Genomic DNA, 26,912 nt, shown 5'->3' with positions numbered 1-26,912 from the left:
TTTGCAACACTCAAAACTAGGAAATGGTTCTAATTACATGCAAACGTCCACCAAAACTCGCACAAGGTCTTGCAACATGCTTCGTCCTTTGTGGGACAGATGACTCAAATATTACAGTCCATTAATTCTCTTTACTTATAAGATGAGCTAATTGATTTCTTTAATATGTCTTCTTGGTTTGCCTCATTAAGGAGGAAAAATCATGGAAAGGAATGAAGTAAAAATCCACTCTGGAATTCACTTTCCACACACACAGAGTGAATGAAAAAGGCACAGATGGGATCGTCTCGACTGACGAACACACTCTAATACAACCTTTACTAAACAATACAAAGTTGTTTGAATTTTCTTCACATCGCAATCTGGCCAATGAATCGTACTAATGGCAACGGTTACGGAGAGCATTTTCAGATTCTGTTAGGGAATTTGTCACACGCTATCTGTCTGTCTGTTGCTAACTAAGATGCTTGCAGAAATTTTTTTAGCTTTGAGCATTTGCCCGAGAACAGCTCCTCTTTGGGACCGGCAGGTCGCTGTGTGGGGAAATCGGCAGGAACGCAGACCCAACATAGCCTGATAAATGGTTCAGTTCTCCGGAAAGGCACAACAGCAAACCACCCGGCCTGAGGAAGCCCACCATGGCAGTCGCCTACCTGGTTCTGCCTGAAGGGGAATTTGGTACATGAATGAGCCGCAAAAGCCAGGTTAATTTTAGATGGGGAGAGACGACAAAGCAACATTCCCATACCGGGAGTTGAACCCGGGCCGCCTGGGTGAAAACCAGGAATCCTGACCGCTAGACCATATGGGACGACCGGGGAAGGAAAACGCCACCCTGGGAGGGTTGCGTCCCTTGGGCAGACCACAGGAATTTTCCAGGTGAGCAGCTGCCAAAGTTTTGAGTCGCGCTGGTAAGAATCTGAGCTCTGTTGTGGTCAACAAGTGGTATTGACAAGAACATTGCACGGGATCAAAGAGAGCCACGCGAGCTTCAAGCCACACATAGACTCTTTGGATCCGTGTTGTGTTGTGCTGCTGGCACACCTCTAGCTGTGGTGAAATGAGATCCTTGGTGTTTTGTAGCAAGCCAGCACAATAAGCACCATAGCATGAGGATTCCCTGCTTTTCGGGGATTAAGGGAGCCCATATCCCAGCGGAAATGCAGCTGCTGGAGTGGGTCGCACGAGCACAACTTTGGACCGGGGTAAAAGCAAACCGAGCCAGCCAGGAGTCGAACCTAGAATCTTCTGATCCGTAGTCAGACGCGTTATCCATTGCGCCACTGGCCCACGGGAGGAGTGACATTCTACATACATGTGCTTTCTCAGCCAACACGGGCCAGGAGGAAAGGCCTTGCAGTGAGGCGATAGTTGCAAAACCAACTGACGTGACCCGGATTCGAACCGGGGTTGCTGCGGCCACAACGCAGAGTACTAACCACTATACGATCACGGCGCGCCAGACTTCGGGTAAAGCAATGGCATCCTTCCAGCTGGAAGTCAGACGCTGCTGGATGTACCGTGGGAAGTACTGGCAAATCGCTTCGCCCGCGTGCACTGGGAAAACTTCATTTTCCATGTAGTCTTCAATGCATTTGCAACAATCAAAACTAGGAAATGGTTCTAATTACATGCAAACGTCTACCAAAACTCGCACAAGGTCTTGCAACATGCTTCGTCCTTTGTGGGACAGATGACTCAAATATTACAGTCCATTAATTCTCTTTACTTATAAGATGAGCTAATTGATTTCTTTAATATGTCTTTTTGGTTTGCCTAATTAAGGAGGAAAAATAATGGAAAGGAATGAAGTAAAAATCCACTCTGGAATTCACTTTCCACACACACAGAGTGAATGAAAAAGGCACAGATGGGGTCGTCTCGACTGACGAACAAACTTTAATACAACCTTTACTAAACAATACAATGTTGTTTGAATTTTCTTCACATCGCAATCTGGCCAATGAATCGTACTAATGGCAACGGTTACGGAGAGCATTTTCAGATTCTGTTAGGGAATTTGTCACACGCTATCCGTCTGTCTGTTGCTAACTAAGATGCTTGCAGAATTTTTTTTAGCTTTGAGCATTTGCCCGAGAACAGCTCCTCTTTGGGACCGGCAGGTCGCTGTGTGGGAAAATCGGCAGGAACGCAGACCCAATATAGCCTGATAAATGGTTCAGTTCTCCGGAAAGGCACAACAGCAAACCACCCGGCCTGAGGAAGCCCACCATGGCAGTCGCCTACCTGGTTCTGCCTGAAGGGAAATTTGGTACATGAATGAGCCGCAAAAGCCAGGTTAATTTTAGATGGGGAGAGACGACAAAGCAACATTCCCATACCGGGAGTTAACCCGGCCCGCCTGGGTGAAAACCAGGAATCCTGACCGCTAGACCATATGGGACGACCCAGGGAAGGAAAACGCCACCCTGGGAGGGTTGCGTCCCTTGGGCAGACCACAGGAATTTTCCAGGTGAGCAGCTGCCAAAGTTTTGATTTGCGCTGGTAAGAATCTGAGCTCTGTTGTGGTCAACAAGTGGTATTGACAAGAACATTGCACGGGATCAAAGAGAGCCACGCGAGCTTCAAGCCACACATAGACTCTTTGGATCCGTGTTGTGTTGTGCTGCTGGCACACCTCTAGCTGTGGTGAAATGAGATCCTTGGTGTTTTGTAGCAAGCCAGCACAATAAGCACCATAGCATGAGAATTCCCTGCTTTTCGGGGATTAAGGGAGCCCATATCCCAGCGGAAATGCAGCTGCTGGAGTGGGTCGCACGAGCACAACTTTGGACCGGGGTAAAAGCACACCGAGCCAGCCAGGAGTCGAACCTAGAATCTTCTGATCCGTAGTTAGACGCGTTATCCATTGCGCCACTGGCCCACGGGAGGAGTGACATTCTACATACATGTGCTTTCTCAGCCAACACGGGCCAGGAGGAAAGGCCTTGCAGTGAGGCGATAGTTGCAAAACCAACTGACGTGACCCGGATTCGAACCGGGGTTGCTGCGGCCACAACGCAGAGTACTAACCACTATACGATCACGGCGCGCCAGACTTCCGGTAAAGCAATGGCATCCTTCCAGCTGGAAGTCAGACGCTGCTGGATGTACCGTGGGAAGTACTGGCAAATCGCTTCGCCCGCGTGCACTGGGGAAACTTCATTTTCCATGTAGTCTTCAATGCATTTGCAACACTCAAAACTAGGAAATGGTTCTAATTACATGCAAACGTCCACCAAAACTCGCACAAGGTCTTGCAACATGCTTCGTCCTTTGTGGGACAGATGACTCAAATATTACAGTCCATTAATTCTCTTTACTTATAAGATGAGCTAATTGATTTCTTTAATACGTTTTCTTGGTTTGCCTCATCAAGGAGGAAAAATAATGGAAAGGAATGAAGTAAAAATCCACTCTGGAATTTACTTTCCACACACACAGAGTGAACGAAATAGGCACAGATGGGGTCGTCTCGACTGACGAACACACTTTAATACAACCTTTACTAAACAATACAAAGTTGTTTGAATTTTCTTCACATCGCAATCTGGCCAATGAATCGTACTAATGGCAACGGTTACAGAGAGCATTTTCAGATTCTGTTAGGGAATTTGTCACACGCTGGCCGTCTGTCTGTTGCTAACTAAGATGCTTGCAGAAATTTTTTTAGCTTTGAGCATTTGCCCGAGAACAGCTCCTCTTTGGGACCGGCAGGTCGCTGTGTGGGGAAATCGGCAGGAACGCAGACCCAACATAGCCTGATAAATGGTTCAGTTCTCCGGAAAGGCACAACAGCAAACCACCCGGCCTGAGGAAGCCCACCATGGCAGTCGCCTACCTGGTTCTGCCTGAAGGGGAATTTGGTACATGAATGAGCCGCAAAAGCCAGGTTAATTTTAGATGGGGAGAGACGACAAAGCAACATTCCCATACCGGGAGTTGAACCCGGGCCGCCTGGGTGAAAACCAGGAATCCTGACCGCTAGACCATATGGGACGACCGGGGAAGGAAAACGCCACCCTGGGAGGGTTGCGTCCCTTGGGCAGACCACAGGAATTTTCCAGGTGAGCAGCTGCCAAAGTTTTGAGTCGCGCTGGTAAGAATCTGAGCTCTGTTGTGGTCAACAAGTGGTATTGACAAGAACATTGCACGGGATCAAAGAGAGCCACGCGAGCTTCAAGCCACACATAGACTCTTTGGATCCGTGTTGTGTTGTGCTGCTGGCACACCTCTAGCTGTGGTGAAATGAGATCCTTGGTGTTTTGTAGCAAGCCAGCACAATAAGCACCATAGCATGAGGATTCCCTGCTTTTCGGGGATTAAGGGAGCCCATATCCCAGCGGAAATGCAGCTGCTGGAGTGGGTCGCACGAGCACAACTTTGGACCGGGGTAAAAGCAAACCGAGCCAGCCAGGAGTCGAACCTAGAATCTTCTGATCCGTAGTCAGACGCGTTATCCATTGCGCCACTGGCCCACGGGAGGAGTGACATTCTACATACATGTGCTTTCTCAGCCAACACGGGCCAGGAGGAAAGGCCTTGCAGTGAGGCGATAGTTGCAAAACCAACTGCCGTGACCCGGATTCGAACCGGGGTTGCTGCGGCCACAACGCAGAGTACTAACCACTATACGATCACGGCGCGCCAGACTTCCGGTAAAGCAATGGCATCCTTCCAGCTGGAAGTCAGACGCTGCTGGATGTACCGTGGGAAGTACTGGCAAATCGCTTCGCCCGCGTGCACTGGGAAAACTTCATTTTCCATGTAGTCTTCAATGCATTTGCAACAATCAAAACTAGGAAATGGTTCTAATTACATGCAAATGTCTACCAAAACTCGCACAAGGTCTTGCAACATGCTTCGTCCTTTGTGGGACAGATGACTCAAATATTACAGTCCATTAATTCTCTTTACTTATAAGATGAGCTAATTGATTTCTTTAATATGTCTTTTTGGTTTGCCTAATTAAGGAGGAAAAATAATGGAAAGGAATGAAGTAAAAATCCACTCTGGAATTCACTTTCCACACACACAGAGTGAATGAAAAAGGCACAGATGGGGTCGTCTCGACTGACGAACAAACTTTAATACAACCTTTACTAAACAATACAATGTTGTTTGAATTTTCTTCACATCGCAATCTGGCCAATGAATCGTACTAATGGCAACGGTTACGGAGAGCATTTTCAGATTCTGTTAGGGAATTTGTCACACGCTGGCCGTCTGTCTGTTGCTAACTAAGATGCTTGCAGAAATCTTTTTAGCTTTGAGCATTTGCCCGAGAACAGCTCCTCTTTGGGACCGGCAGGTCGCTGTGTGGGAAAATCGGCAGGAACGCAGACCCAATATAGCCTGATAAATGGTTCAGTTCTCCGGAAAGGCACAACAGCAAACCACCCGGCCTGAGGAAGCCCACCATGGCAGTCGCCTACCTGGTTCTGCCTGAAGGGGAATTTGGTACATGAATGAGCCGCAAAAGCCAGGTTAATTTTAGATGGGGAGAGACGACAAAGCAACATTCCCATACCGGGAGTTGAACCCGGGCCGCCTGGGTGAAAACCAGGAATCCTGACCGCTAGACCATATGGGACGACCGGGGAAGGAAAACGCCACCCTGGGAGGGTTGCGTCCCTTGGGCAGACCACAGGAATTTTCCAGGTGAGCAGCTGCCAAAGTTTTGATTCGCGCTGGTAAGAATCTGAGCTCTGTTGTGGTCAACAAGTGGTATTGACAAGAACATTGCACGGGATCAAAGAGAGCCACGCCAGCTTCAAGCCACACATAGACTCTTTGGATCCGTGTTGTGTTGTGCTGCTGGCACACCTCTAGCTGTGGTGAAATAAAATCCTTGGTGTTTTGTAGCAAGCCAGCACATTAAGCACCATAGCATGAGGATTCCCTGCTTTTCGGGGATTAAGGAAGCCCATATCCCAGCGGAAATGCAGCTGCTGGAGTGGGTCGCACGAGCACAACTTTGGACCGGGGTAAAAGCAAACCGAGCCAGCCAGGAGTCGAACCTAGAATCTTCTGATCCGTAGTCAGACGCGTTATCCATTGCGCCACTGGCCCACGGGAGGAGTGACATTCTACATACATGTGCTTTCTCAGCCAACACGGGCCAGGAGGAAAGGCCTTGCAGTGAGGCGATAGTTGCAAAACCAACTGCCGTGACCCGGATTCGAACCGGGGTTGCTGCGGCCACAACGCAGAGTACTAACCACTATACGATCACGGCGCGCCAGACTTCGGGTAAAGCAATGGCATCCTTCCAGCTGGAAGTCAGACGCTGCTGGATGTACCGTGGGAAGTACTGGCAAATCGCTTCGCCCGCGTGCACTGGGAAAACTTCATTTTCCATGTAGTCTTCAATGCATTTGCAACAATCAAAACTAGGAAATGGTTCTAATTACATGCAAACGTCTACCAAAACTCGCACAAGGTCTTGCAACATGCTTCGTCCTTTGTGGGACAGATGACTCAAATATTACAGTCCATTAATTCTCTTTACTTATAAGATGAGCTAATTGATTTCTTTAATATGTCTTTTTGGTTTGCCTAATTAAGGAGGAAAAATAATGGAAAGGAATGAAGTAAAAATCCACTCTGGAATTCACTTTCCACACACACAGAGTGAATGAAAAAGGCACAGATGGGGTCGTCTCGACTGACGAACAAACTTTAATACAACCTTTACTAAACAATACAATGTTGTTTGAATTTTCTTCACATCGCAATCTGGCCAATGAATCGTACTAATGGCAACGGTTACGGAGAGCATTTTCAGATTCTGTTAGGGAATTTGTCACACGCTATCCGTCTGTCTGTTGCTAACTAAGATGCTTGCAGAAATTTTTTTAGCTTTGAGCATTTGCCCGAGAACAGCTCCTCTTTGGGACCGGCAGGTCGCTGTGTGGGAAAATCGGCAGGAACGCAGACCCAATATAGCCTGATAAATGGTTCAGTTCTCCGGAAAGGCACAACAGCAAACCACCCGGCCTGAGGAAGCCCACCATGGCAGTCGGCTACCTGGTTCTGCCTGAAGGGGAATTTGGTACATGAATGAGCCGCAAAAGCCAGGTTAATTTTAGATGGGGAGAGACGACAAAGCAACATTCCCATACCGGGAGTTGAACCCGGGCCACCTGGGTGAAAACCAGGAATCCTGACCGCTAGACCATATGGGACGACCGGGGAAGGAAAACGCCACCCTGGGAGGGTTGCGTCCCTTGGGCAGACCACAGGAATTTTCCAGGTGAGCAGCTGCCAAAGTTTTGAGTCGCGCTGGTAAGAATCTGAGCTCTGTTGTGGTCAACAAGTGGTATTGACAAGAACATTGCACGGGATCAAAGAGAGCCACGCGAGCTTCAAGCCACACATAGACTCTTTGGATCCGTGTTGTGTTGTGCTGCTGGCACACCTCTAGCTGTGGTGAAATGAGATCCTTGGTGTTTTGTAGCAAGCCAGCACAAAAGGCACCATAGCATGAGGATTCCCTGCTTTTCGGGGATTAAGGGAGCCCATATCCCAGCGGAAATGCAGCTGCTGGAGTGGGTCGCACGAGCACAACTTTGGACCGGGGTAAAAGCAAACCGAGCCAGCCAGGAGTCGAACCTAGAATCTTCTGATCCGTAGTCAGACGCGTTATCCATTGCGCCACTGGCCCACGGGAGAAGTGATATTCTACATACATGTGCTTTCTCAGCCAACACGGGCCAGGAGGAAAGGCCTTGCAGTGAGGCGATAGTTGCAAAACCAACTGCCGTGACCAGGATTCGAACCGGGGTTGCTGCGGCCACAACGCAGAATACTAACCACTATACGATCACGGCGCGCCAGACTTCCGGTAAAGCAATGGCATCCTTCCAGCTGGAAGTCCCGCGTGCACTGGGAAAACTTCATTTTCCATGTAGTCTTCAATGCATTTGCAACACTCAAAACTAGGAAATGGTTCTAATTACATGCAAACGTCCACCAAAACTCGCACAAGGTCTTGCAACATGCTTCGTCCTTTGTGGGACAGATGACTCAAATATTACAGTCCATTAATTCTCTTTACTTATAAGATGAGCTAATTGATTTCTTTAATATGTCTTTTTGGTTTGCCTAATTAAGGAGGAAAAATAATGGAAAGGAATGAAGTAAAAATCCACTCTGGAATTCACTTTCCACACACACAGAGTGAATGAAAAAGGCACAGATGGGGTCGTCTCGACTGACGAACAAACTTTAATACAACCTTTACTAAACAATACAATGTTGTTTGAATTTTCTTCACATCGCAATCTGGCCAATGAATCGTACTAATGGCAACGGTTACGGAGAGCATTTTCAGATTCTGTTAGGGAATTTGTCACACGCTATCCGTCTGTCTGTTGCTAACTAAGATGCTTGCAGAAATCTTTTTAGCTTTGAGCATTTGCCCGAGAACAGCTCCTCTTTGGGACCGGCAGGTCGCTGTGTGGGAAAATCGTCAGGAACGCAGACCCAATATAGCCTGATAAATGGTTCAGTTCTCCGGAAAGGCACAACAGCAAACCACCCGGCCTGAGGAAGCCCACCATGGCAGTCGGCTACCTGGTTCTGCCTGAAGGGGAATTTGGTACATGAATGAGCCGCAAAAGCCAGGTTAATTTTAGATGGGGAGAGACGACAAAGCAACATTCCCATACCGGGAGTTGAACCCGGGCCGCCTGGGTGAAAACCAGGAATCCTCACCGCTAGACCATATGGGACGACCGGGGAAGGAAAACGCCACCCTGGGAGGGTTGCGTCCCTTGGGCAGACCACAGGAATTTTCCAGGTGAGCAGCTGCCAAAGTTTTGAGTCGCGCTGGTAAGAATCTGAGCTCTGTTGTGGTCAACAAGTGGTATTGACAAGAACATTGCACGGGATCAAAGAGAGCCACGCGAGCTTCAAGCCACACATAGACTCTTTGGATCCGTGTTGTGTTGTGCTGCTGGCACACCTCTAGCTGTGGTGAAATGAGATCCTTGGTGTTTTGTAGCAAGCCAGCACAATAAGCACCATAGCATGAGGATTCCCTGCTTTTCGGGGATTAAGGGAGCCCATATCCCAGCGGAAATGCAGCTGCTGGAGTGGGTCGCACGAGCACAACTTTGGACCGGGGTAAAAGCAAACCGAGCCAGCCAGGAGTCGAACCTAGAATCTTCTGATCCGTAGTCAGACGCGTTATCCATTGCGCCACTGGCCCACGGGAGGAGTGACATTCTACATACATGTGCTTTCTCAGCCAACACGGGCCAGGAGGAAAGGCCTTGCAGTGAGGCGATAGTTGCAAAACCAACTGCCGTGACCCGGATTCGAACCGGGGTTGCTGCGGCCACAACGCAGAGTACTAACCACTATACGATCACGGCGCGCCAGACTTCCGGTAAAGCAATGGCATTCTTCCAGCTGGAAGTCAGACGCTGCTGGATGTACCGTGGGAAGTACTGGCAAATCGCTTCGCCCGCGTGCACTGGGAAAACTTACTTTTACATTTACATTTAAGCATTTGGCAGACGCTCTTATCCAGAGCGACTTACATTTTTATCTCATTATACATCTGAGCAGTTGAGGGTTAAGGGCCTTGCTCAAGGGCCCAACAGTGGCAACTTGGTGGTTGTGGGGTTTGAACCGGGGATCTTGGTGGTTGTGGGGTTTGAACCGGGGATCTTCCGAACCGTAGTCCAATGCCTTAACCACTGAGCTACCCCTGCAAACTTCATTTTCCATGTAGTCTTCAATGCATTTGCAACAATCAAAACTAGGAAATGGTTCTAATTACATGCAAACGTCTACCAAAACTCGCACAAGGTCTTGCAACATGCTTCGTCCTTTGTGGGACAGATGACTCAAATATTACAGTCCATTAATTCTCTTTACTTATAAGATGAGCTAATTGATTTCTTTAATATGTCTTTTTGGTTTGCCTAATTAAGGAGGAAAAATAATGGAAAGGAATGAAGTAAAAATCCACTCTGGAATTCACTTTCCACACACACAGAGTGAATGAAAAAGGCACAGATGGGGTCGTCTCGACTGACGAACAAACTTTAATACAACCTTTACTAAACAATACAATGTTGTTTGAATTTTCTTCACATCGCAATCTGGCCAATGAATCGTACTAATGGCAACGGTTACGGAGAGCATTTTCAGATTCTGTTAGGGAATTTGTCACACGCTATCCGTCTGTCTGTTGCTAACTAAGATGCTTGCAGAAATCTTTTTAGCTTTGAGCATTTGCCCGAGAACAGCTCCTCTTTGGGACCGGCAGGTCGCTGTGTGGGAAAATCGTCAGGAACGCAGACCCAATATAGCCTGATAAATGGTTCAGTTCTCCGGAAAGGCACAACAGCAAACCACCCGGCCTGAGGAAGCCCACCATGGCAGTCGGCTACCTGGTTCTGCCTGAAGGGGAATTTGGTACATGAATGAGCCGCAAAAGCCAGGTTAATTTTAGATGGGAGAGACGACAAAGCAACATTCCCATACCGGGAGTTGAACCCGGGCCGCCTGGGTGAAAACCAGGAATCCTGACCGCTAGACCATATGGGACGACCGGGGAAAGAAAACGCCACCCTGGGAGGGTTGCGTCCCTTGGGCAGCCCACAGGAATTTTCCAGGTGAGCAGCTGCCAAAGTTTTGAGTCGCGCTGGTAAGAATCTGAGCTCTGTTGTGGTCAACAAGTGGTATTGAAAAGAACATTGCACGGGATCAAAGAGAGCCACGCGAGCTTCAAGCCACACATAGACTCTTTGGATCCGTGTTGTGTTGTGCTGCTGGCACACCTCTAGCTGTGGTGAAATGAGATCCTTGGTGTTTTGTAGCAAGCCAGCACAATAAGCATCATAGCATGAGGATTCCCTGCTTTTCGGGGATTAAGGGAGCCCATATCCCAGCGGAAATGCAGCTGCTGGAGTGGGTCGCACGAGCACAACTTTGGACCGGGGTAAAAGCAAACCGAGCCAGCCAGGAGTCGAACCTAGAATCTTCTGATCCGTAGTCAGACGCGTTATCCATTGCGCCACTGGCCCACGGGAGGAGTGACATTCTACATACATGTGCTTTCTCAGCCAACACGGGCCAGGAGGAAAGGCCTTGCAGTGAGGCGATAGTTGCAAAACCAACTGCCGTGACCCGGATTCGAACCGGGGTTGCTGCGGCCACAACGCAGAGTACTAACCACTATACGATCACGGCGCGCCAGACTTCGGGTAAAGCAATGGCATCCTTCCAGCTGGAAGTCAGACGCTGCTGGATGTACCGTGGGAAGTACTGGCAAATCGCTTCGCCCGCGTGCACTGGGAAAACTTCATTTTCCATGTAGTCTTCAATGCATTTGCAACAATCAAAACTAGGAAATGGTTCTAATTACATGCAAACGTCTACCAAAACTCGCACAAGGTCTTGCAACATGCTTCGTCCTTTGTGGGACAGATGACTCAAATATTACAGTCCATTAATTCTCTTTACTTATAAGATGAGCTAATTGATTTCTTTAATATGTCTTTTTGGTTTGCCTAATTAAGGAGGAAAAATAATGGAAAGGAATGAAGTAAAAATCCACTCTGGAATTCACTTTCCACACACACAGAGTGAATGAAAAAGGCACAGATGGGGTCGTCTCGACTGACGAACACACTTTAATACAACCTTTACTAAACAATACAAAGTTGTTTGAATTTTCTTCACATCGCAATCTGGCCAATGAATCGTACTAATGGCAACGGTTACGGAGAGCATTTTCAGATTCTGTTAGGGAATTTGTCACACGCTATCCGTCTGTCTGTTGCTAACTAAGATGCTTGCAGAAATTTTTTTAGCTTTGAGCATTTGCCCGAGAACAGCTCCTCTTTGGGACCGGCAGGTCGCTGTGTGGGAAAATCGGCAGGAACGCAGACCCAATATAGCCTGATAAATGGTTCAGTTCTCCGGAAAGGCACAACAGCAAACCACCCGGCCTGAGGAAGCCCACCATGGCAGTCGCCTACCTGGTTCTGCCTGAAGGGGAATTGGGTACATGAATGAGCCGCAAAAGCCAGGTTAATTTTAGATGGGGAGAGACGACAAAGCAACATTCCCATACCGGGAGTTAACCCGGCCCGCCTGGGTGAAAACCAGGAATCCTGACCGCTAGACCATATGGGACGACCCAGGGAAGGAAAACGCCACCCTGGGAGGGTTGCGTCCCTTGGGCAGACCACAGGAATTTTCCAGGTGAGCAGCTGCCAAAGTTTTGATTTGCGCTGGTAAGAATCTGAGCTCTGTTGTGGTCAACAAGTGGTATTGACAAGAACATTGCACGGGATCAAAGAGAGCCACGCGAGCTTCAAGCCACACATAGACTCTTTGGATCCGTGTTGTGTTGTGCTGCTGGCACACCTCTAGCTGTGGTGAAATGAGATCCTTGGTGTTTTGTAGCAAGCCAGCACAATAAGCACCATAGCATGAGAATTCCCTGCTTTTCGGGGATTAAGGGAGCCCATATCCCAGCGGAAATGCAGCTGCTGGAGTGGGTCGCACGAGCACAACTTTGGACCGGGGTAAAAGCAAACCGAGCCAGCCAGGAGTCGAACCTAGTATCTTCTGACCCGTAGTCAGACGCGTTATCCATTGCGCCACTGGCCCACGGGAGGAGTGACATTCTACATACATGTGCTTTCTCAGCCAACACGGGCCAGGAGGAAAGGCCTTGCAGTGAGGCGATAGTTGCAAAACCAACTGCCGTGACCCGGATTCGAACCGGGGTTGCTGCGGCCACAACGCAGAGTACTAACCACTATACGATCACGGCGCACCATACTTCCGGTAAAGCAATGGCATCCTTTCAGCTGGAAGTCAGACGCTGCTGGATGTACCGTGGGAAGTACTGGCAAATCGCTTCGCCCGCGTGCACTGGGAAAACTTCATTTTCCATGTAGTCTTCAATGCATTTGCAACACTCAAAACTAGGAAATGGTTCTAATTACATGCAAACGTCCACCAAAACTCGCACAAGGTCTTGCAACATGCTTCGTCCTTTGTGGGACAGATGACTCAAATATTACAGTCCATTAATTCTCTTTACTTATAAGATGAGCTAATTGATTTCTTTAATATGTCTTTTTGGTTTGCCTAATTAAGGAGGAAAAATAATGGAAAGGAATGAAGTAAAAATCCACTCTGGAATTCACTTTCCACACACACAGAGTGAATGAAAAAGGCACAGATGGGGTCGTCTCGACTGACGAACACACTTTAATACAACCTTTACTAAACAATACAAAGTTGTTTGAATTTTCTTCACATCGCAATCTGGCCAATGAATCGTACTAATGGCAACGGTTACGGAGAGCATTTTCAGATTCTGTTAGGGAATTTGTCACACGCTATCCGTCTGTCTGTTGCTAACTAAGATGCTTGCAGAAATTTTTTTAGCTTTGAGCATTTGCCCGAGAACAGCTCCTCTTTGGGACCGGCAGGTCGCTGTGTGGGAAAATCGGCAGGAACGCAGACCCAATATAGCCTGATAAATGGTTCAGTTCTCCGGAAAGGCACAACAGCAAACCACCCGGCCTGAGGAAGCCCACCATGGCAGTCGGCTACCTGGTTCTGCCTGAAGGGGAATTTGGTACATGAATGAGCCGCAAAAGCCAGGTTAATTTTAGATGGGGAGAGACGACAAAGCAACATTCCCATACCGGGAGTTGAACCCGGGCCACCTGGGTGAAAACCAGGAATCCTGACCGCTAGACCATATGGGACGACCGGGGAAGGAAAACGCCACCCTGGGAGGGTTGCGTCCCTTGGGCAGCCCACAGGAATTTTCCAGGTGAGCAGCTGCCAAAGTTTTGAGTCGCGCTGGTAAGAATCTGAGCTCTGTTGTGGTCAACAAGTGGTATTGACAAGAACATTGCACGGGATCAAAGAGAGCCACGCGAGCTTCAAGCCACACATAGACTCTTTGGATCCGTGTTGTGTTGTGCTGCTGGCACACCTCTAGCTGTGGTGAAATGAGATCCTTGGTGTTTTGTAGCAAGCCAGCACAAAAGGCACCATAGCATGAGGATTCCCTGCTTTTCGGGGATTAAGGGAGCCCATATCCCAGCGGAAATGCAGCTGCTGGAGTGGGTCGCACGAGCACAACTTTGGACCGGGGTAAAAGCAAACCGAGCCAGCCAGGAGTCGAACCTAGAATCTTCTGATCCGTAGTCAGACGCGTTATCCATTGCGCCACTGGCCCACGGGAGAAGTGACATTCTACATACATGTGCTTTCTCAGCCAACACGGGCCAGGAGGAAAGGCCTTGCAGTGAGGCGATAGTTGCAAAACCAACTGCCGTGACCAGGATTCGAACCGGGGTTGCTGCGGCCACAACGCAGAGTACTAACCACTATACGATCACGGCGCGCCAGACTTCCGGTAAAGCAATGGCATCCTTCCAGCTGGAAGTCCCGCGTGCACTGGGAAAACTTCATTTTCCATGTAGTCTTCAATGCATTTGCAACACTCAAAACTAGGAAATGGTTCTAATTACATGCAAACGTCCACCAAAACTCGCACAAGGTCTTGCAACATGCTTCGTCCTTTGTGGGACAGATGACTCAAATATTACAGTCCATTAATTCTCTTTACTTATAAGATGAGCTAATTGATTTCTTTAATATGTCTTCTTGGTTTGCCTCATTAAGGAGGAAAAATCATGGATGGAAGTAAAAATCCACTCTGGAATTCACTTTCCACACACACAGAGTGAATGAAAAAGGCACAGATGGGGTCGTCTCGACTGACGAACACACTTTAATACAACCTTTACTAAACAATACAAAGTTGTTTGAATTTTCTTCACATCGCAATCTGGCCAATGAATCGTACTAATGGCAACGGTTACGGAGAGCATTTTCAGATTCTGTTAGGGAATTTGTCACACGCTATCCGTCTGTCTGTTGCTAACTAAGATGCTTGCAGAAATTTTTTTAGCTTTGAGCATTTGCCCGAGAACAGCTCCTCTTTGGGACCGGCAGGTCGCTGTGTGGGAAAATCGGCAGGAACGCAGACCCAATATAGCCTGATAAATGGTTCAGTTCTCCGGAAAGGCACAACAGCAAACCACCCGGCCTGAGGAAGCCCACCATGGCAGTCGGCTACCTGGTTCTGCCTGAAGGGGAATTTGGTACATGAATGAGCCGCAAAAGCCAGGTTAATTTTAGATGGGGAGAGACGACAAAGCAACATTCCCATACCGGGAGTTGAACCCGGGCCGCCTGGGTGAAAACCAGGAATCCTGACCGCTAGACCATATGGGACGACCGGGGAAGGAAAACGCCACCCTGGGAGGGTTGCGTCCCTTGGGCAGACCACAGGAATTTTCCAGGTGAGCAGCTGCCAAAGTTTTGAGTCGCGCTGGTAAGAATCTGAGCTCTGTTGTGGTCAACAAGTGGTATTGACAAGAACATTGCACGGGATCAAAGAGAGCCACGCGAGCTTCAAGCCACACATAGACTCTTTGGATCCGTGTTGTCTTGTGCTGCTGGCACACCTCTAGCTGTGGTGAAATGAGATCCTTGGTGTTTTGTAGCAAGCCAGCACAATAAGCACCATAGCATGAGGATTCCCTGCTTTTCGGGGATTAAGGGAGCCCATATCCCAGCGGAAATGCAGCTGCTGGAGTGGGTCGCACGAGCACAACTTTGGACCGGGGTAAAAGCAAACCGAGCCAGCCAGGAGTCGAACCTAGAATCTTCTGATCCGTAGTCAGACGCGTTATCCATTGCGCCACTGGCCCACGGGAGGAGTGACATTCTACATACATGTGCTTTCTCAGCCAACACGGGCCAGGAGGAAAGGCCTTGCAGTGAGGCGATAGTTGCAAAACCAACTGCCGTGACCCGGATTCGAACCGGGGTTGCTGCGGCCACAACGCAGAGTACTAACCACTATACGATCACGGCGCGCCAGACTTCCGGTAAAGCAATGGCATCCTTCCAGCTGGAAGTCAGACGCTGCTGGATGTACCGTGGGAAGTACTGGCAAATCGCTTCGCCCGCGTGCACTGGGAAAACTTACATTTACATTTAAGCATTTGGCAGACGCTCTTATCCAGAGCGACTTACATTTTTATCTCATTATACATCTGAGCAGTTGAGGGTTAAGGGCCTTGCTCAAAGGCCCAACAGTGGCAACTTGGTGGTTGTGGGGTTTGAACCGGGGATCTTGGTGGTTGTGGGGTTTGAACCGGGGATCTTCCGAACCGTAGTCCAATGCCTTAACCACTGAGCTACCCCTGCAAACTTCATTTTCCATGTAGTCTTCAATGCATTTGCAACAATTAAAACTAGGAAATGGTTCTAATTACATGCAAACGTCTACCAAAACTCGCACAAGGTCTTGCAACATGCTTCGTCCTTTGTGGGACAGATGACTCAAATATTACAGTCCATTAATTCTCTTTACTTATAAGATGAGCTAATTGATTTCTTTAATATGTCTTCTTGGTTTGCCTCATTAAGGAGGAAAAATCATGGAAAGGAATGAAGTAAAAATCCACTCTGGAATTCACTTTCCACACACACAGAGTGAATGAAAAAGGCACAGATGGGGTCGTCTCGACTGACGAACACACTTTAATACAACCTTTACTAAACAATACAAAGTTGTTTGAATTTTCTTCACATCGCAATCTGGCCAATGAATCGTACTAATGGCAACGGTTACGGAGAGCATTTTCAGATTCTGTTAGGGAATTTGTCACACGCTATCCGTCTGTCTGTTGCTAACTAAGATGCTTGCAGAAATCTTTTTAGCTTTGAGCATTTGCCCGAGAACAGCTCCTCTTTGGGACCGGCAGGTCGCTGTGTGGGAAAATCGTCAGGAACGCAGACCCAATATAGCCTGATAAATGGTTCAGTTCTCCGGAAAGGCACAACAGCAAACCACCCGGCCTGAGGAAGCCCACCATGGCAGTCGCCTACCTGGTTCTGCCTGAAGGGGAATTTGGTACATGAATGAGCCGCAAAAGCCAGGTTAATTTTAGATGGGGAGAGACGACAAAGCAACATTCCCATACCGGGAGTTGAACCCGGGCCGCCTGGGTGAAAACCAGGAATCCTGACCGCTAGACCATATGGGACGACCGGGGAAGGAAAACGCCACCCTGGGAGGGTTGCGTCCCTTGGGCAGCCCACAGGAATTTTCCAGGTGAGCAGCTGCCAAAGTTTTGAGTCGCGCTGGTAAGAATCTGAGCTCTGTTGTGGTCAACAAGTGGTATTGAAAAGAACATTGCACGGGATCAAAGAGAGCCACGCGAGCTTCAAGCCACACATAGACTCTTTGGATCCGTGTTGTGTTGTGCTGCTGGCACACCTCTAGCTGTGGTGAAATAAAATCCTTGGTGTTTTGTAGCAAGCCAGCACATTAAGCACCATAGCATGAGGATTCCCTGCTTTTCGGGGATTAAGGGAGCCCATATCCCAGCGGAAATGCAGCTGCTGGAGTGGGTCGCACGAGCACAACTTTGGACCGGGGTAAAAGCAAACCGAGCCAGCCAGGAGTCGAACCTAGAATCTTCTGATCCGTAGTCAGACGCGTTATCCATTGCGCCACTGGCCCACGGGAGGAGTGACATTCTACATACATGTGCTTTCTCAGCCAACACGGGCCAGGAGGAAAGGCCTTGCAGTGAGGCGATAGTTGCAAAACCAACTGCCGTGACCCGGATTCGAACCGGGGTTGCTGCGGCCACAACGCAGAGTACTAACCACTATGCGATCACGGCGCGCCAGACTTCCGGTAAAGCAATGGCATCCTTTCAGCTGGAAGTCAGACGCTGCTGGATGTACCGTGGGAAGTACTGGCAAATCGCTTCGCCCGCGTGCACTGGGGAAACTTCATTTTCCATGTAGTCTTCAATGCATTTGCAACACTCAAAACTAGGAAATGGTTCTAATTACATGCAAACGTCCACCAAAACTCGCACAAGGTCTTGCAACATGCTTCGTCCTTTGTGGGACAGATGACTCAAATATTACAGTCCATTAATTCTCTTTACTTATAAGATGAGCTAATTGATTTCTTTAATATGTCTTCTTGGTTTGCCTCATTAAGGAGGAAAAATCATGGAAAGGATGGAAGTAAAAATCCACTCTGGAATTCACTTTCCACACACACAGAGTGAATGAAAAAGGCACAGATGGGGTCGTCTCGACTGACGAACACACTTTAATACAACCTTTACTAAACAATACAAAGTTGTTTGAATTTTCTTCACATCGCAATCTGGCCAATGAATCGTACTAATGGCAACGGTTACGGAGAGCATTTTCAGATTCTGTTAGGGAATTTGTCACACGCTATCCGTCTGTCTGTTGCTAACTAAGATGCTTGCAGAAATTTTTTTAGCTTTGAGCATTTGCCCGAGAACAGCTCCTCTTTGGGACCGGCAGGTCGCTGTGTGGGAAAATCGGCAGGAACGCAGACCCAATATAGCCTGATAAATGGTTCAGTTCTCCGGAAAGGCACAACAGCAAACCACCCGGCCTGAGGAAGCCCACCATGGCAGTCGGCTACCTGGTTCTGCCTGAAGGGGAATTTGGTACATGAATGAGCCGCAAAAGCCAGGTTAATTTTAGATGGGAGAGACGACAAAGCAACATTCCCATACCGGGAGTTGAACCCGGGCCGCCTGGGTGAAAACCAGGAATCCTGACCGCTAGACCATATGGGACGACCGGGGAAGGAAAACGCCACCCTGGGAGGGTTGCGTCCCTTGGGCAGCCCACAGGAATTTTCCAGGTGAGCAGCTGCCAAAGTTTTGAGTCGCGCTGGTAAGAATCTGAGCTCTGTTGTGGTCAACAAGTGGTATTGAAAAGAACATTGCACGGGATCAAAGAGAGCCACGTGAGCTTCAAGCCACACATAGACTCTTTGGATCCGTGTTGTGTTGTGCTGCTGGCACACCTCTAGCTGTGGTGAAATGAGATCCTTGGTGTTTTGTAGCAAGCCAGCACAATAAGCACCATAGCATGAGGATTCCCTGCTTTTCGGGGATTAAGGGAGCCCATATCCCAGCGGAAATGCAGCTGCTGGAGTGGGTCGCACGAGCACAACTTTGGACCGGGGTAAAAGCAAACCGAGCCAGCCAGGAGTCGAACCTAGAATCTTCTGATCCGTAGTCAGACGCGTTATCCATTGCGCCACTGGCCCACGGGAGGAGTGACATTCTACATACATGTGCTTTCTCAGCCAACACGGGCCAGGAGGAAAGGCCTTGCAGTGAGGCGATAGTTGCAAAACCAACTGCCGTGACCCGGATTCGAACCGGGGTTGCTGCGGCCACAACGCAGAGTACTAACCACTATACGATCACGGCGCGCCAGACTTCGGGTAAAGCAATGGCATCCTTCCAGCTGGAAGTCAGACGCTGCTGGATGTACCGTGGGAAGTACTGGCAAATCGCTTCGCCCGCGTGCACTGGGAAAACTTCATTTTCCATGTAGTCTTCAATGCATTTGCAACAATCAAAACTAGGAAATGGTTCTAATTACATGCAAACGTCTACCAAAACTCGCACAAGGTCTTGCAACATGCTTCGTCCTTTGTGGGACAGATGACTCAAATATTACAGTCCATTAATTCTCTTTACTTATAAGATGAGCTAATTGATTTCTTTAATATGTCTTCTTGGTTTGCCTCATTAAGGAGGAAAAATCATGGAAAGGAATGAAGTAAAAATCCACTCTGGAATTCACTTTCCACACACACAGAGTGAATGAAAAAGGCACAGATGGGGTCGTCTCGACTGACGAACACACTTTAATACAACCTTTACTAAACAATACAAAGTTGTTTGAATTTTCTTCACATCGCAATCTGGCCAATGAATCGTACTAATGGCAACGGTTACGGAGAGCATTTTCAGATTCTGTTAGGGAATTTGTCACACGCTATCCGTCTGTCTGTTGCTAACTAAGATGCTTGCAGAAATTTTTTTAGCTTTGAGCATTTGCCCGAGAACAGCTCCTCTTTGGGACCGGCAGGTCGCTGTGTGGGAAAATCGGCAGGAACGCAGACCCAATATAGCCTGATAAATGGTTCAGTTCTCCGGAAAGGCACAACAGCAAACCACCCGGCCTGAGGAAGCCCACCATGGCAGTCGCCTACCTGGTTCTGCCTGAAGGGGAATTTGGTACATGAATGAGCCGCAAAAGCCAGGTTAATTTTAGATGGGGAGAGACGACAAAGCAACATTCCCATACCGGGAGTTGAACCCGGGCCGCCTGGGTGAAAACCAGGAATCCTGACCGCTAGACCATATGGGACGACCGGGGAAGGAAAACGCCACCCTGGGAGGGTTGCGTCCCTTGGGCAGCCCACAGGAATTTTCCAGGTGAGCAGCTGCCAAAGTTTTGAGTCGCGCTGGTAAGAATCTGAGCTCTGTTGTGGTCAACAAGTGGTATTGAAAAGAACATTGCACGGGATCAAAGAGAGCCACGCGAGCTTCAAGCCACACATAGACTCTTTGGATCCGTGTTGTGTTGTGCTGCTGGCACACCTCTAGCTGTGGTGAAATAAAATCCTTGGTGTTTTGTAGCAAGCCAGCACATTAAGCACCATAGCATGAGGATTCCCTGCTTTTCGGGGATTAAGGGAGCCCATATCCCAGCGGAAATGCAGCTGCTGGAGTGGGTCGCACGAGCACAACTTTGGACCGGGGTAAAAGCAAACCGAGCCAGCCAGGAGTCGAACCTAGAATCTTCTGATCCGTAGTCAGACGCGTTATCCATTGCGCCACTGGCCCACGGGAGGAGTGACATTCTACATACATGTGCTTTCTCAGCCAACACGGGCCAGGAGGAAAGGCCTTGCAGTGAGGCGATAGTTGCAAAACCAACTGCCGTGACCCGGATTCGAACCGGGGTTGCTGCGGCCACAACGCAGAGTACTAACCACTATGCGATCACGGCGCGCCAGACTTCCGGTAAAGCAATGGCATCCTTTCAGCTGGAAGTCAGACGCTGCTGGATGTACCGTGGGAAGTACTGGCAAATCGCTTCGCCCGCGTGCACTGGGAAAACTTCATTTTCCATGTAGTCTTCAATGCATTTGCAACACTCAAAACTAGGAAATGGTTCTAATTACATGCAAACGTCCACCAAAACTCGCACAAGGTCTTGCAACATGCTTCGTCCTTTGTGGGACAGATGACTCAAATATTACAGTCCATTAATTCTCTTTACTTATAAGATGAGCTAATTGATTTCTTTAATATGTCTTCTTGGTTTGCCTCATTAAGGAGGAAAAATCATGGAAAGGATGGAAGTAAAAATCCACTCTGGAATTCACTTTCCACACACACAGAGTGAATGAAAAAGGCACAGATGGGGTCGTCTCGACTGACGAACACACTTTAATACAACCTTTACTAAACAATACAAAGTTGTTTGAATTTTCTTCACATCGCAATCTGGCCAATGAATCGTACTAATGGCAACGGTTACGGAGAGCATTTTCAGATTCTGTTAGGGAATTTGTCACACGCTATCCGTCTGTCTGTTGCTAACTAAGATGCTTGCAGAAATTTTTTTAGCTTTGAGCATTTGCCCGAGAACAGCTCCTCTTTGGGACCGGCAGGTCGCTGTGTGGGAAAATCGGCAGGAACGCAGACCCAATATAGCCTGATAAATGGTTCAGTTCTCCGGAAAGGCACAACAGCAAACCACCCGGCCTGAGGAAGCCCACCATGGCAGTCGGCTACCTGGTTCTGCCTGAAGGGGAATTTGGTACATGAATGAGCCGCAAAAGCCAGGTTAATTTTAGATGGGAGAGACGACAAAGCAACATTCCCATACCGGGAGTTGAACCCGGGCCGCCTGGGTGAAAACCAGGAATCCTGACCGCTAGACCATATGGGACGACCGGGGAAGGAAAACGCCACCCTGGGAGGGTTGCGTCCCTTGGGCAGCCCACAGGAATTTTCCAGGTGAGCAGCTGCCAAAGTTTTGAGTCGCGCTGGTAAGAATCTGAGCTCTGTTGTGGTCAACAAGTGGTATTGAAAAGAACATTGCACGGGATCAAAGAGAGCCACGTGAGCTTCAAGCCACACATAGACTCTTTGGATCCGTGTTGTGTTGTGCTGCTGGCACACCTCTAGCTGTGGTGAAATGAGATCCTTGGTGTTTTGTAGCAAGCCAGCACAATAAGCACCATAGCATGAGGATTCCCTGCTTTTCGGGGATTAAGGGAGCCCATATCCCAGCGGAAATGCAGCTGCTGGAGTGGGTCGCACGAGCACAACTTTGGACCGGGGTAAAAGCAAACCGAGCCAGCCAGGAGTCGAACCTAGAATCTTCTGATCCGTAGTCAGACGCGTTATCCATTGCGCCACTGGCCCACGGGAGGAGTGACATTCTACATACATGTGCTTTCTCAGCCAACACGGGCCAGGAGGAAAGGCCTTGCAGTGAGGCGATAGTTGCAAAACCAACTGCCGTGACCCGGATTCGAACCGGGGTTGCTGCGACCACAACGCAGAGTACTAACCACTATACGATCACGGCGCGCCAGACTTCGGGTAAAGCAATGGCATCCTTCCAGCTGGAAGTCAGACGCTGCTGGATGTACCGTGGGAAGTACTGGCAAATCGCTTCGCCCGCGTGCACTGGGAAAACTTCATTTTCCATGTAGTCTTCAATGCATTTGCAACAATCAAAACTAGGAAATGGTTCTAATTACATGCAAACGTCTACCAAAACTCGCACAAGGTCTTGCAACATGCTTCGTCCTTTGTGGGACAGATGACTCAAATATTACAGTCCATTAATTCTCTTTACTTATAAGATGAGCTAATTGATTTCTTTAATATGTCTTCTTGGTTTGCCTCATTAAGGAGGAAAAATCATGGAAAGGAATGAAGTAAAAATCCACTCTGGAATTCACTTTCCACACACACAGAGTGAATGAAAAAGGCACAGATGGGGTCGTCTCGACTGACGAACACACTTTAATACAACCTTTACTAAACAATACAAAGTTGTTTGAATTTTCTTCACATCGCAATCTGGCCAATGAATCGTACTAATGGCAACGGTTACGGAGAGCATTTTCAGATTCTGTTAGGGAATTTGTCACACGCTATCCGTCTGTCTGTTGCTAACTAAGATGCTTGCAGAAATCTTTTTAGCTTTGAGCATTTGCCCGAGAACAGCTCCTCTTTGGGACCGGCAGGTCGCTGTGTGGGAAAATCGGCAGGAACGCAGACCCAATATAGCCTGATAAATGGTTCAGTTCTCCGGAAAGGCACAACAGCAAACCACCCGGCCTGAGGAAGCCCACCATGGCAGTCGCCTACCTGGTTCTGCCTGAAGGGGAATTTGGTACATGAATGAGCCGCAAAAGCCAGGTTAATTTTAGATGGGGAGAGACGACAAAGCAACATTCCCATACCGGGAGTTAACCCGGCCCGCCTGGGTGAAAACCAGGAATCCTGACCGCTAGACCATATGGGACGACCCAGGGAAGGAAAACGCCACCCTGGGAGGGTTGCGTCCCTTGGGCAGACCACAGGAATTTTCCAGGTGAGCAGCTGCCAAAGTTTTGATTTGCGCTGGTAAGAATCTGAGCTCTGTTGTGGTCAACAAGTGGTATTGACAAGAACATTGCACGGGATCAAAGAGAGCCACGCGAGCTTCAAGCCACACATAGACTCTTTGGATCCGTGTTGTGTTGTGCTGCTGGCACACCTCTAGCTGTGGTGAAATGAGATCCTTGGTGTTTTGTAGCAAGCCAGCACAATAAGCACCATAGCATGAGAATTCCCTGCTTTTCGGGGATTAAGGGAGCCCATATCCCAGCGGAAATGCAGCTGCTGGAGTGGGTCGCACGAGCACAACTTTGGACCGGGGTAAAAGCAAACCGAGCCAGCCAGGAGTCGAACCTAGTATCTTCTGACCCGTAGTCAGACGCGTTATCCATTGCGCCACTGGCCCACGGGAGGAGTGACATTCTACATACATGTGCTTTCTCAGCCAACACGGGCCAGGAGGAAAGGCCTTGCAGTGAGGCGATAGTTGCAAAACCAACTGCCGTGACCCGGATTCGAACCGGGGTTGCTGCGGCCACAACGCAGAGTACTAACCACTATACGATCACGGCGCGCCAGACTTCCGGTAAAGCAATGGCATCCTTTCAGCTGAAAGTCAGACGCTGCTGGATGTACCGTGGGAAGTACTGGCAAATCGCTTCGCCCGCGTGCACTGGGAAAACTTCATTTTCCATGTAGTCTTCAATGCATTTGCAACACTCAAAACTAGGAAATGGTTCTAATTACATGCAAACGTCCACCAAAACTCGCACAAGGTCTTGCAACATGCTTCGTCCTTTGTGGGACAGATGACTCAAATATTACAGTCCATTAATTCTCTTTACTTATAAGATGAGCTAATTGATTTCTTTAATATGTCTTCTTGGTTTGCCTCATTAAGGAGGAAAAATCATGGAAAGGAATGAAGTAAAAATCCACTCTGGAATTCACTTTCCACACACACAGAGTGAATGAAAAAGGCACAGATGGGGTCGTCTCGACTGACGAACACACTTTAATACAACCTTTACTAAACAATACAAAGTTGTTTGAATTTTCTTCACATCGCAATCTGGCCAATGAATCGTACTAATGGCAACGGTTACGGAGAGCATTTTCAGATTCTGTTAGGGAATTTGTCACACGCTATCCGTCTGTCTGTTGCTAACTAAGATGCTTGCAGAAATTTTTTTAGCTTTGAGCATTTGCCCGAGAACAGCTCCTCTTTGGGACCGGCAGGTCGCTGTGTGGGAAAATCGGCAGGAACGCAGACCCAATATAGCCTGATAAATGGTTCAGTTCTCCGGAAAGGCACAACAGCAAACCACCCGGCCTGAGGAAGCCCACCATGGCAGTCGGCTACCTGGTTCTGCCTGAAGGGGAATTTGGTACATGAATGAGCCGCAAAAGCCAGGTTAATTTTAGATGGGAGAGACGACAAAGCAACATTCCCATACCGGGAGTTGAACCCGGGCCGCCTGGGTGAAAACCAGGAATCCTGACCGCTAGACCATATGGGACGACCGGGGAAGGAAAACGCCACCCTGGGAGGGTTGCGTCCCTTGGGCAGCCCACAGGAATTTTCCAGGTGAGCAGCTGCCAAAGTTTTGAGTCGCGCTGGTAAGAATCTGAGCTCTGTTGTGGTCAACAAGTGGTATTGAAAAGAACATTGCACGGGATCAAAGAGAGCCACGCGAGCTTCAAGCCACACATAGACTCTTTGGATCCGTGTTGTGTTGTGCTGCTGGCACACCTCTAGCTGTGGTGAAATGAGATCCTTGGTGTTTTGTAGCAAGCCAGCACAATAAGCACCATAGCATGAGGATTTCCTGCTTTTCGGGGATTAAGGGAGCCCATATCCCAGCGGAAATGCAGCTGCTGGAGTGGGTCGCACGAGCACAACTTTGGACCGGTGTAAAAGCAAACCGAGCCAGCCAGGAGTCGAACCTAGAATCTTCTGATCCGTAGTCAGACGCGTTATCCATTGCGCCACTGGCCCACAGGAGGAGTGACATTCTACATACATGTGCTTTCTCAGCCAACACAGGCCAGGAGGAAAGGCCTTGCAGTGAGGCGATAGTTGCAAAACCAACTGCCGTGACCCGGATTCGAACCGGGGTTGCTGCGGCCACAACGCAGAGTACTAACCACTATACGATCACGGCGCGCCAGACTTCCGGTAAAGCAATGGCATCCTTTCAGCTGGAAGTCAGACGCTGCTGGATGTACCGTGGGAAGTACTGGCAAATCGCTTCGCCCGCGTGCACTGGGAAAACTTCATTTTCCATGTAGTCTTCAATGCATTTGCAACACTCAAAACTAGGAAATGGTTCTAATTACATGCAAACGTCCACCAAAACTCGCACAAGGTCTTGCAACATGCTTCGTCCTTTGTGGGACAGATGACTCAAATATTACAGTCCATTAATTCTCTTTACTTATAAGATGAGCTAATTGATTTCTTTAATATGTCTTTTTGGTTTGCCTAATTAAGGAGGAAAAATAATGGAAAGGAATGAAGTAAAAATCCACTCTGGAATTCACTTTCCACACACACAGAGTGAATGAAAAAGGCACAGATGGGGTCGTCTCGACTGACGAACACACTTTAATACAACCTTTACTAAACAATACAAAGTTGTTTGAATTTTCTTCACATCGCAATCTGGCCAATGAATCGTACTAATGGCAATGGTTACGGAGAGCATTTTCAGATTCTGTTAGGGAATTTGTCACACGCTATCCGTCTGTCTGTTGCTAACTAAGATGCTTGCAGAAATTTTTTTAGCTTTGAGCATTTGCCCGAGAACAGCTCCTCTTTGGGACCGGCAGGTCGCTGTGTGGGAAAATCGGCAGGAACGCAGACCCAATATAGCCTGATAAATGGTTCAGTTCTCCGGAAAGGCACAACAGCAAACCACCCGGCCTGAGGAAGCCCACCATGGCAGTTGGCTACCTGGTTCTGCCTGAAGGGGAATTTGGTACATGAATGAGCCGCAAAAGCCAGGTTAATTTTAGATGGGAGAGACGACAAAGCAACATTCCCATACCGGGAGTTGAACCCGGGCCGCCTGGGTGAAAACCAGGAATCCTGACCGCTAGACCATATGGGACGACCGGGGAAGGAAAACGCCACCCTGGGAGGGTTGCGTCCCTTGGGCAGCCCACAGGAATTTTCCAGGTGAGCAGCTGCCAAAGTTTTGAGTCGCGCTGGTAAGAATCTGAGCTCTGTTGTGGTCAACAAGTGGTATTGAAAAGAACATTGCACGGGATCAAAGAGAGCCACGCGAGCTTCAAGCCACACATAGACTCTTTGGATCCGTGTTGTGTTGTGCTGCTGGCACACCT

General features: G+C 48.6%; 40 non-coding genes across 40 annotated transcripts; all 40 read right to left on the bottom strand.

Annotated features, from left to right (window-relative positions):
• Positions 1 to 739: 739 nt before the first annotated feature.
• On the bottom strand, positions 740 to 811 carry trnae-uuc (transfer RNA glutamic acid (anticodon UUC)). The gene has a single exon. It is a non-coding gene; the product is annotated as a tRNA-Glu (tRNA).
• Positions 812 to 1,217: 406 nt separating this feature from the next.
• Positions 1,218 to 1,290, bottom strand: trnar-acg (transfer RNA arginine (anticodon ACG)). Its single transcript has one exon. It is a non-coding gene; the product is annotated as a tRNA-Arg (tRNA).
• Positions 1,291 to 2,811: 1,521 nt separating this feature from the next.
• Positions 2,812 to 2,884, bottom strand: trnar-acg (transfer RNA arginine (anticodon ACG)). The gene has a single exon. It is a non-coding gene; the product is annotated as a tRNA-Arg (tRNA).
• Positions 2,885 to 3,927: 1,043 nt separating this feature from the next.
• On the bottom strand, positions 3,928 to 3,999 carry trnae-uuc (transfer RNA glutamic acid (anticodon UUC)). The gene has a single exon. It is a non-coding gene; the product is annotated as a tRNA-Glu (tRNA).
• Positions 4,000 to 4,405: 406 nt separating this feature from the next.
• Positions 4,406 to 4,478, bottom strand: trnar-acg (transfer RNA arginine (anticodon ACG)). Its single transcript has one exon. It is a non-coding gene; the product is annotated as a tRNA-Arg (tRNA).
• Positions 4,479 to 4,572: 94 nt separating this feature from the next.
• trnah-gug (transfer RNA histidin (anticodon GUG)) lies at positions 4,573 to 4,644 on the bottom strand. The gene has a single exon. It is a non-coding gene; the product is annotated as a tRNA-His (tRNA).
• An 877-nt stretch (positions 4,645 to 5,521) lies between these two features.
• On the bottom strand, positions 5,522 to 5,593 carry trnae-uuc (transfer RNA glutamic acid (anticodon UUC)). The gene has a single exon. It is a non-coding gene; the product is annotated as a tRNA-Glu (tRNA).
• Positions 5,594 to 5,999: 406 nt separating this feature from the next.
• Positions 6,000 to 6,072, bottom strand: trnar-acg (transfer RNA arginine (anticodon ACG)). The gene has a single exon. It is a non-coding gene; the product is annotated as a tRNA-Arg (tRNA).
• Positions 6,073 to 6,166: 94 nt separating this feature from the next.
• Positions 6,167 to 6,238, bottom strand: trnah-gug (transfer RNA histidin (anticodon GUG)). Its single transcript has one exon. It is a non-coding gene; the product is annotated as a tRNA-His (tRNA).
• An 877-nt stretch (positions 6,239 to 7,115) lies between these two features.
• On the bottom strand, positions 7,116 to 7,187 carry trnae-uuc (transfer RNA glutamic acid (anticodon UUC)). The gene has a single exon. It is a non-coding gene; the product is annotated as a tRNA-Glu (tRNA).
• Positions 7,188 to 7,593: 406 nt separating this feature from the next.
• Positions 7,594 to 7,666, bottom strand: trnar-acg (transfer RNA arginine (anticodon ACG)). The gene has a single exon. It is a non-coding gene; the product is annotated as a tRNA-Arg (tRNA).
• A 997-nt stretch (positions 7,667 to 8,663) lies between these two features.
• On the bottom strand, positions 8,664 to 8,735 carry trnae-uuc (transfer RNA glutamic acid (anticodon UUC)). Its single transcript has one exon. It is a non-coding gene; the product is annotated as a tRNA-Glu (tRNA).
• Positions 8,736 to 9,141: 406 nt separating this feature from the next.
• Positions 9,142 to 9,214, bottom strand: trnar-acg (transfer RNA arginine (anticodon ACG)). Its single transcript has one exon. It is a non-coding gene; the product is annotated as a tRNA-Arg (tRNA).
• A 94-nt stretch (positions 9,215 to 9,308) lies between these two features.
• trnah-gug (transfer RNA histidin (anticodon GUG)) lies at positions 9,309 to 9,380 on the bottom strand. The gene has a single exon. It is a non-coding gene; the product is annotated as a tRNA-His (tRNA).
• A 1,111-nt stretch (positions 9,381 to 10,491) lies between these two features.
• On the bottom strand, positions 10,492 to 10,563 carry trnae-uuc (transfer RNA glutamic acid (anticodon UUC)). The gene has a single exon. It is a non-coding gene; the product is annotated as a tRNA-Glu (tRNA).
• Positions 10,564 to 10,969: 406 nt separating this feature from the next.
• On the bottom strand, positions 10,970 to 11,042 carry trnar-acg (transfer RNA arginine (anticodon ACG)). The gene has a single exon. It is a non-coding gene; the product is annotated as a tRNA-Arg (tRNA).
• Positions 11,043 to 11,136: 94 nt separating this feature from the next.
• Positions 11,137 to 11,208, bottom strand: trnah-gug (transfer RNA histidin (anticodon GUG)). Its single transcript has one exon. It is a non-coding gene; the product is annotated as a tRNA-His (tRNA).
• Positions 11,209 to 12,730: 1,522 nt separating this feature from the next.
• Positions 12,731 to 12,802, bottom strand: trnah-gug (transfer RNA histidin (anticodon GUG)). Its single transcript has one exon. It is a non-coding gene; the product is annotated as a tRNA-His (tRNA).
• An 877-nt stretch (positions 12,803 to 13,679) lies between these two features.
• Positions 13,680 to 13,751, bottom strand: trnae-uuc (transfer RNA glutamic acid (anticodon UUC)). The gene has a single exon. It is a non-coding gene; the product is annotated as a tRNA-Glu (tRNA).
• Positions 13,752 to 14,157: 406 nt separating this feature from the next.
• On the bottom strand, positions 14,158 to 14,230 carry trnar-acg (transfer RNA arginine (anticodon ACG)). The gene has a single exon. It is a non-coding gene; the product is annotated as a tRNA-Arg (tRNA).
• A 992-nt stretch (positions 14,231 to 15,222) lies between these two features.
• Positions 15,223 to 15,294, bottom strand: trnae-uuc (transfer RNA glutamic acid (anticodon UUC)). The gene has a single exon. It is a non-coding gene; the product is annotated as a tRNA-Glu (tRNA).
• A 406-nt stretch (positions 15,295 to 15,700) lies between these two features.
• Positions 15,701 to 15,773, bottom strand: trnar-acg (transfer RNA arginine (anticodon ACG)). The gene has a single exon. It is a non-coding gene; the product is annotated as a tRNA-Arg (tRNA).
• A 94-nt stretch (positions 15,774 to 15,867) lies between these two features.
• Positions 15,868 to 15,939, bottom strand: trnah-gug (transfer RNA histidin (anticodon GUG)). Its single transcript has one exon. It is a non-coding gene; the product is annotated as a tRNA-His (tRNA).
• A 1,106-nt stretch (positions 15,940 to 17,045) lies between these two features.
• Positions 17,046 to 17,117, bottom strand: trnae-uuc (transfer RNA glutamic acid (anticodon UUC)). The gene has a single exon. It is a non-coding gene; the product is annotated as a tRNA-Glu (tRNA).
• A 406-nt stretch (positions 17,118 to 17,523) lies between these two features.
• trnar-acg (transfer RNA arginine (anticodon ACG)) lies at positions 17,524 to 17,596 on the bottom strand. The gene has a single exon. It is a non-coding gene; the product is annotated as a tRNA-Arg (tRNA).
• A 94-nt stretch (positions 17,597 to 17,690) lies between these two features.
• Positions 17,691 to 17,762, bottom strand: trnah-gug (transfer RNA histidin (anticodon GUG)). Its single transcript has one exon. It is a non-coding gene; the product is annotated as a tRNA-His (tRNA).
• Positions 17,763 to 18,638: 876 nt separating this feature from the next.
• On the bottom strand, positions 18,639 to 18,710 carry trnae-uuc (transfer RNA glutamic acid (anticodon UUC)). The gene has a single exon. It is a non-coding gene; the product is annotated as a tRNA-Glu (tRNA).
• Positions 18,711 to 19,116: 406 nt separating this feature from the next.
• Positions 19,117 to 19,189, bottom strand: trnar-acg (transfer RNA arginine (anticodon ACG)). The gene has a single exon. It is a non-coding gene; the product is annotated as a tRNA-Arg (tRNA).
• A 94-nt stretch (positions 19,190 to 19,283) lies between these two features.
• trnah-gug (transfer RNA histidin (anticodon GUG)) lies at positions 19,284 to 19,355 on the bottom strand. The gene has a single exon. It is a non-coding gene; the product is annotated as a tRNA-His (tRNA).
• Positions 19,356 to 20,232: 877 nt separating this feature from the next.
• trnae-uuc (transfer RNA glutamic acid (anticodon UUC)) lies at positions 20,233 to 20,304 on the bottom strand. The gene has a single exon. It is a non-coding gene; the product is annotated as a tRNA-Glu (tRNA).
• Positions 20,305 to 20,710: 406 nt separating this feature from the next.
• trnar-acg (transfer RNA arginine (anticodon ACG)) lies at positions 20,711 to 20,783 on the bottom strand. The gene has a single exon. It is a non-coding gene; the product is annotated as a tRNA-Arg (tRNA).
• A 94-nt stretch (positions 20,784 to 20,877) lies between these two features.
• trnah-gug (transfer RNA histidin (anticodon GUG)) lies at positions 20,878 to 20,949 on the bottom strand. Its single transcript has one exon. It is a non-coding gene; the product is annotated as a tRNA-His (tRNA).
• Positions 20,950 to 21,825: 876 nt separating this feature from the next.
• Positions 21,826 to 21,897, bottom strand: trnae-uuc (transfer RNA glutamic acid (anticodon UUC)). The gene has a single exon. It is a non-coding gene; the product is annotated as a tRNA-Glu (tRNA).
• Positions 21,898 to 22,303: 406 nt separating this feature from the next.
• Positions 22,304 to 22,376, bottom strand: trnar-acg (transfer RNA arginine (anticodon ACG)). The gene has a single exon. It is a non-coding gene; the product is annotated as a tRNA-Arg (tRNA).
• Positions 22,377 to 22,470: 94 nt separating this feature from the next.
• trnah-gug (transfer RNA histidin (anticodon GUG)) lies at positions 22,471 to 22,542 on the bottom strand. Its single transcript has one exon. It is a non-coding gene; the product is annotated as a tRNA-His (tRNA).
• A 1,522-nt stretch (positions 22,543 to 24,064) lies between these two features.
• On the bottom strand, positions 24,065 to 24,136 carry trnah-gug (transfer RNA histidin (anticodon GUG)). Its single transcript has one exon. It is a non-coding gene; the product is annotated as a tRNA-His (tRNA).
• Positions 24,137 to 25,012: 876 nt separating this feature from the next.
• trnae-uuc (transfer RNA glutamic acid (anticodon UUC)) lies at positions 25,013 to 25,084 on the bottom strand. Its single transcript has one exon. It is a non-coding gene; the product is annotated as a tRNA-Glu (tRNA).
• Positions 25,085 to 25,490: 406 nt separating this feature from the next.
• Positions 25,491 to 25,563, bottom strand: trnar-acg (transfer RNA arginine (anticodon ACG)). Its single transcript has one exon. It is a non-coding gene; the product is annotated as a tRNA-Arg (tRNA).
• A 94-nt stretch (positions 25,564 to 25,657) lies between these two features.
• Positions 25,658 to 25,729, bottom strand: trnah-gug (transfer RNA histidin (anticodon GUG)). Its single transcript has one exon. It is a non-coding gene; the product is annotated as a tRNA-His (tRNA).
• Positions 25,730 to 26,605: 876 nt separating this feature from the next.
• Positions 26,606 to 26,677, bottom strand: trnae-uuc (transfer RNA glutamic acid (anticodon UUC)). Its single transcript has one exon. It is a non-coding gene; the product is annotated as a tRNA-Glu (tRNA).
• Positions 26,678 to 26,912: the final 235 nt, after the last annotated feature.

This window comes from Clarias gariepinus, chromosome 13 (genome assembly GCF_024256425.1).
Source record: "Clarias gariepinus isolate MV-2021 ecotype Netherlands chromosome 13, CGAR_prim_01v2, whole genome shotgun sequence".
NCBI classification, from domain to species: domain Eukaryota; kingdom Metazoa; phylum Chordata; class Actinopteri; order Siluriformes; family Clariidae; genus Clarias; species Clarias gariepinus.
Note: the sequence above shows the minus strand (reverse complement) of the source record. Positions and strands in the feature narration are given on the sequence as shown.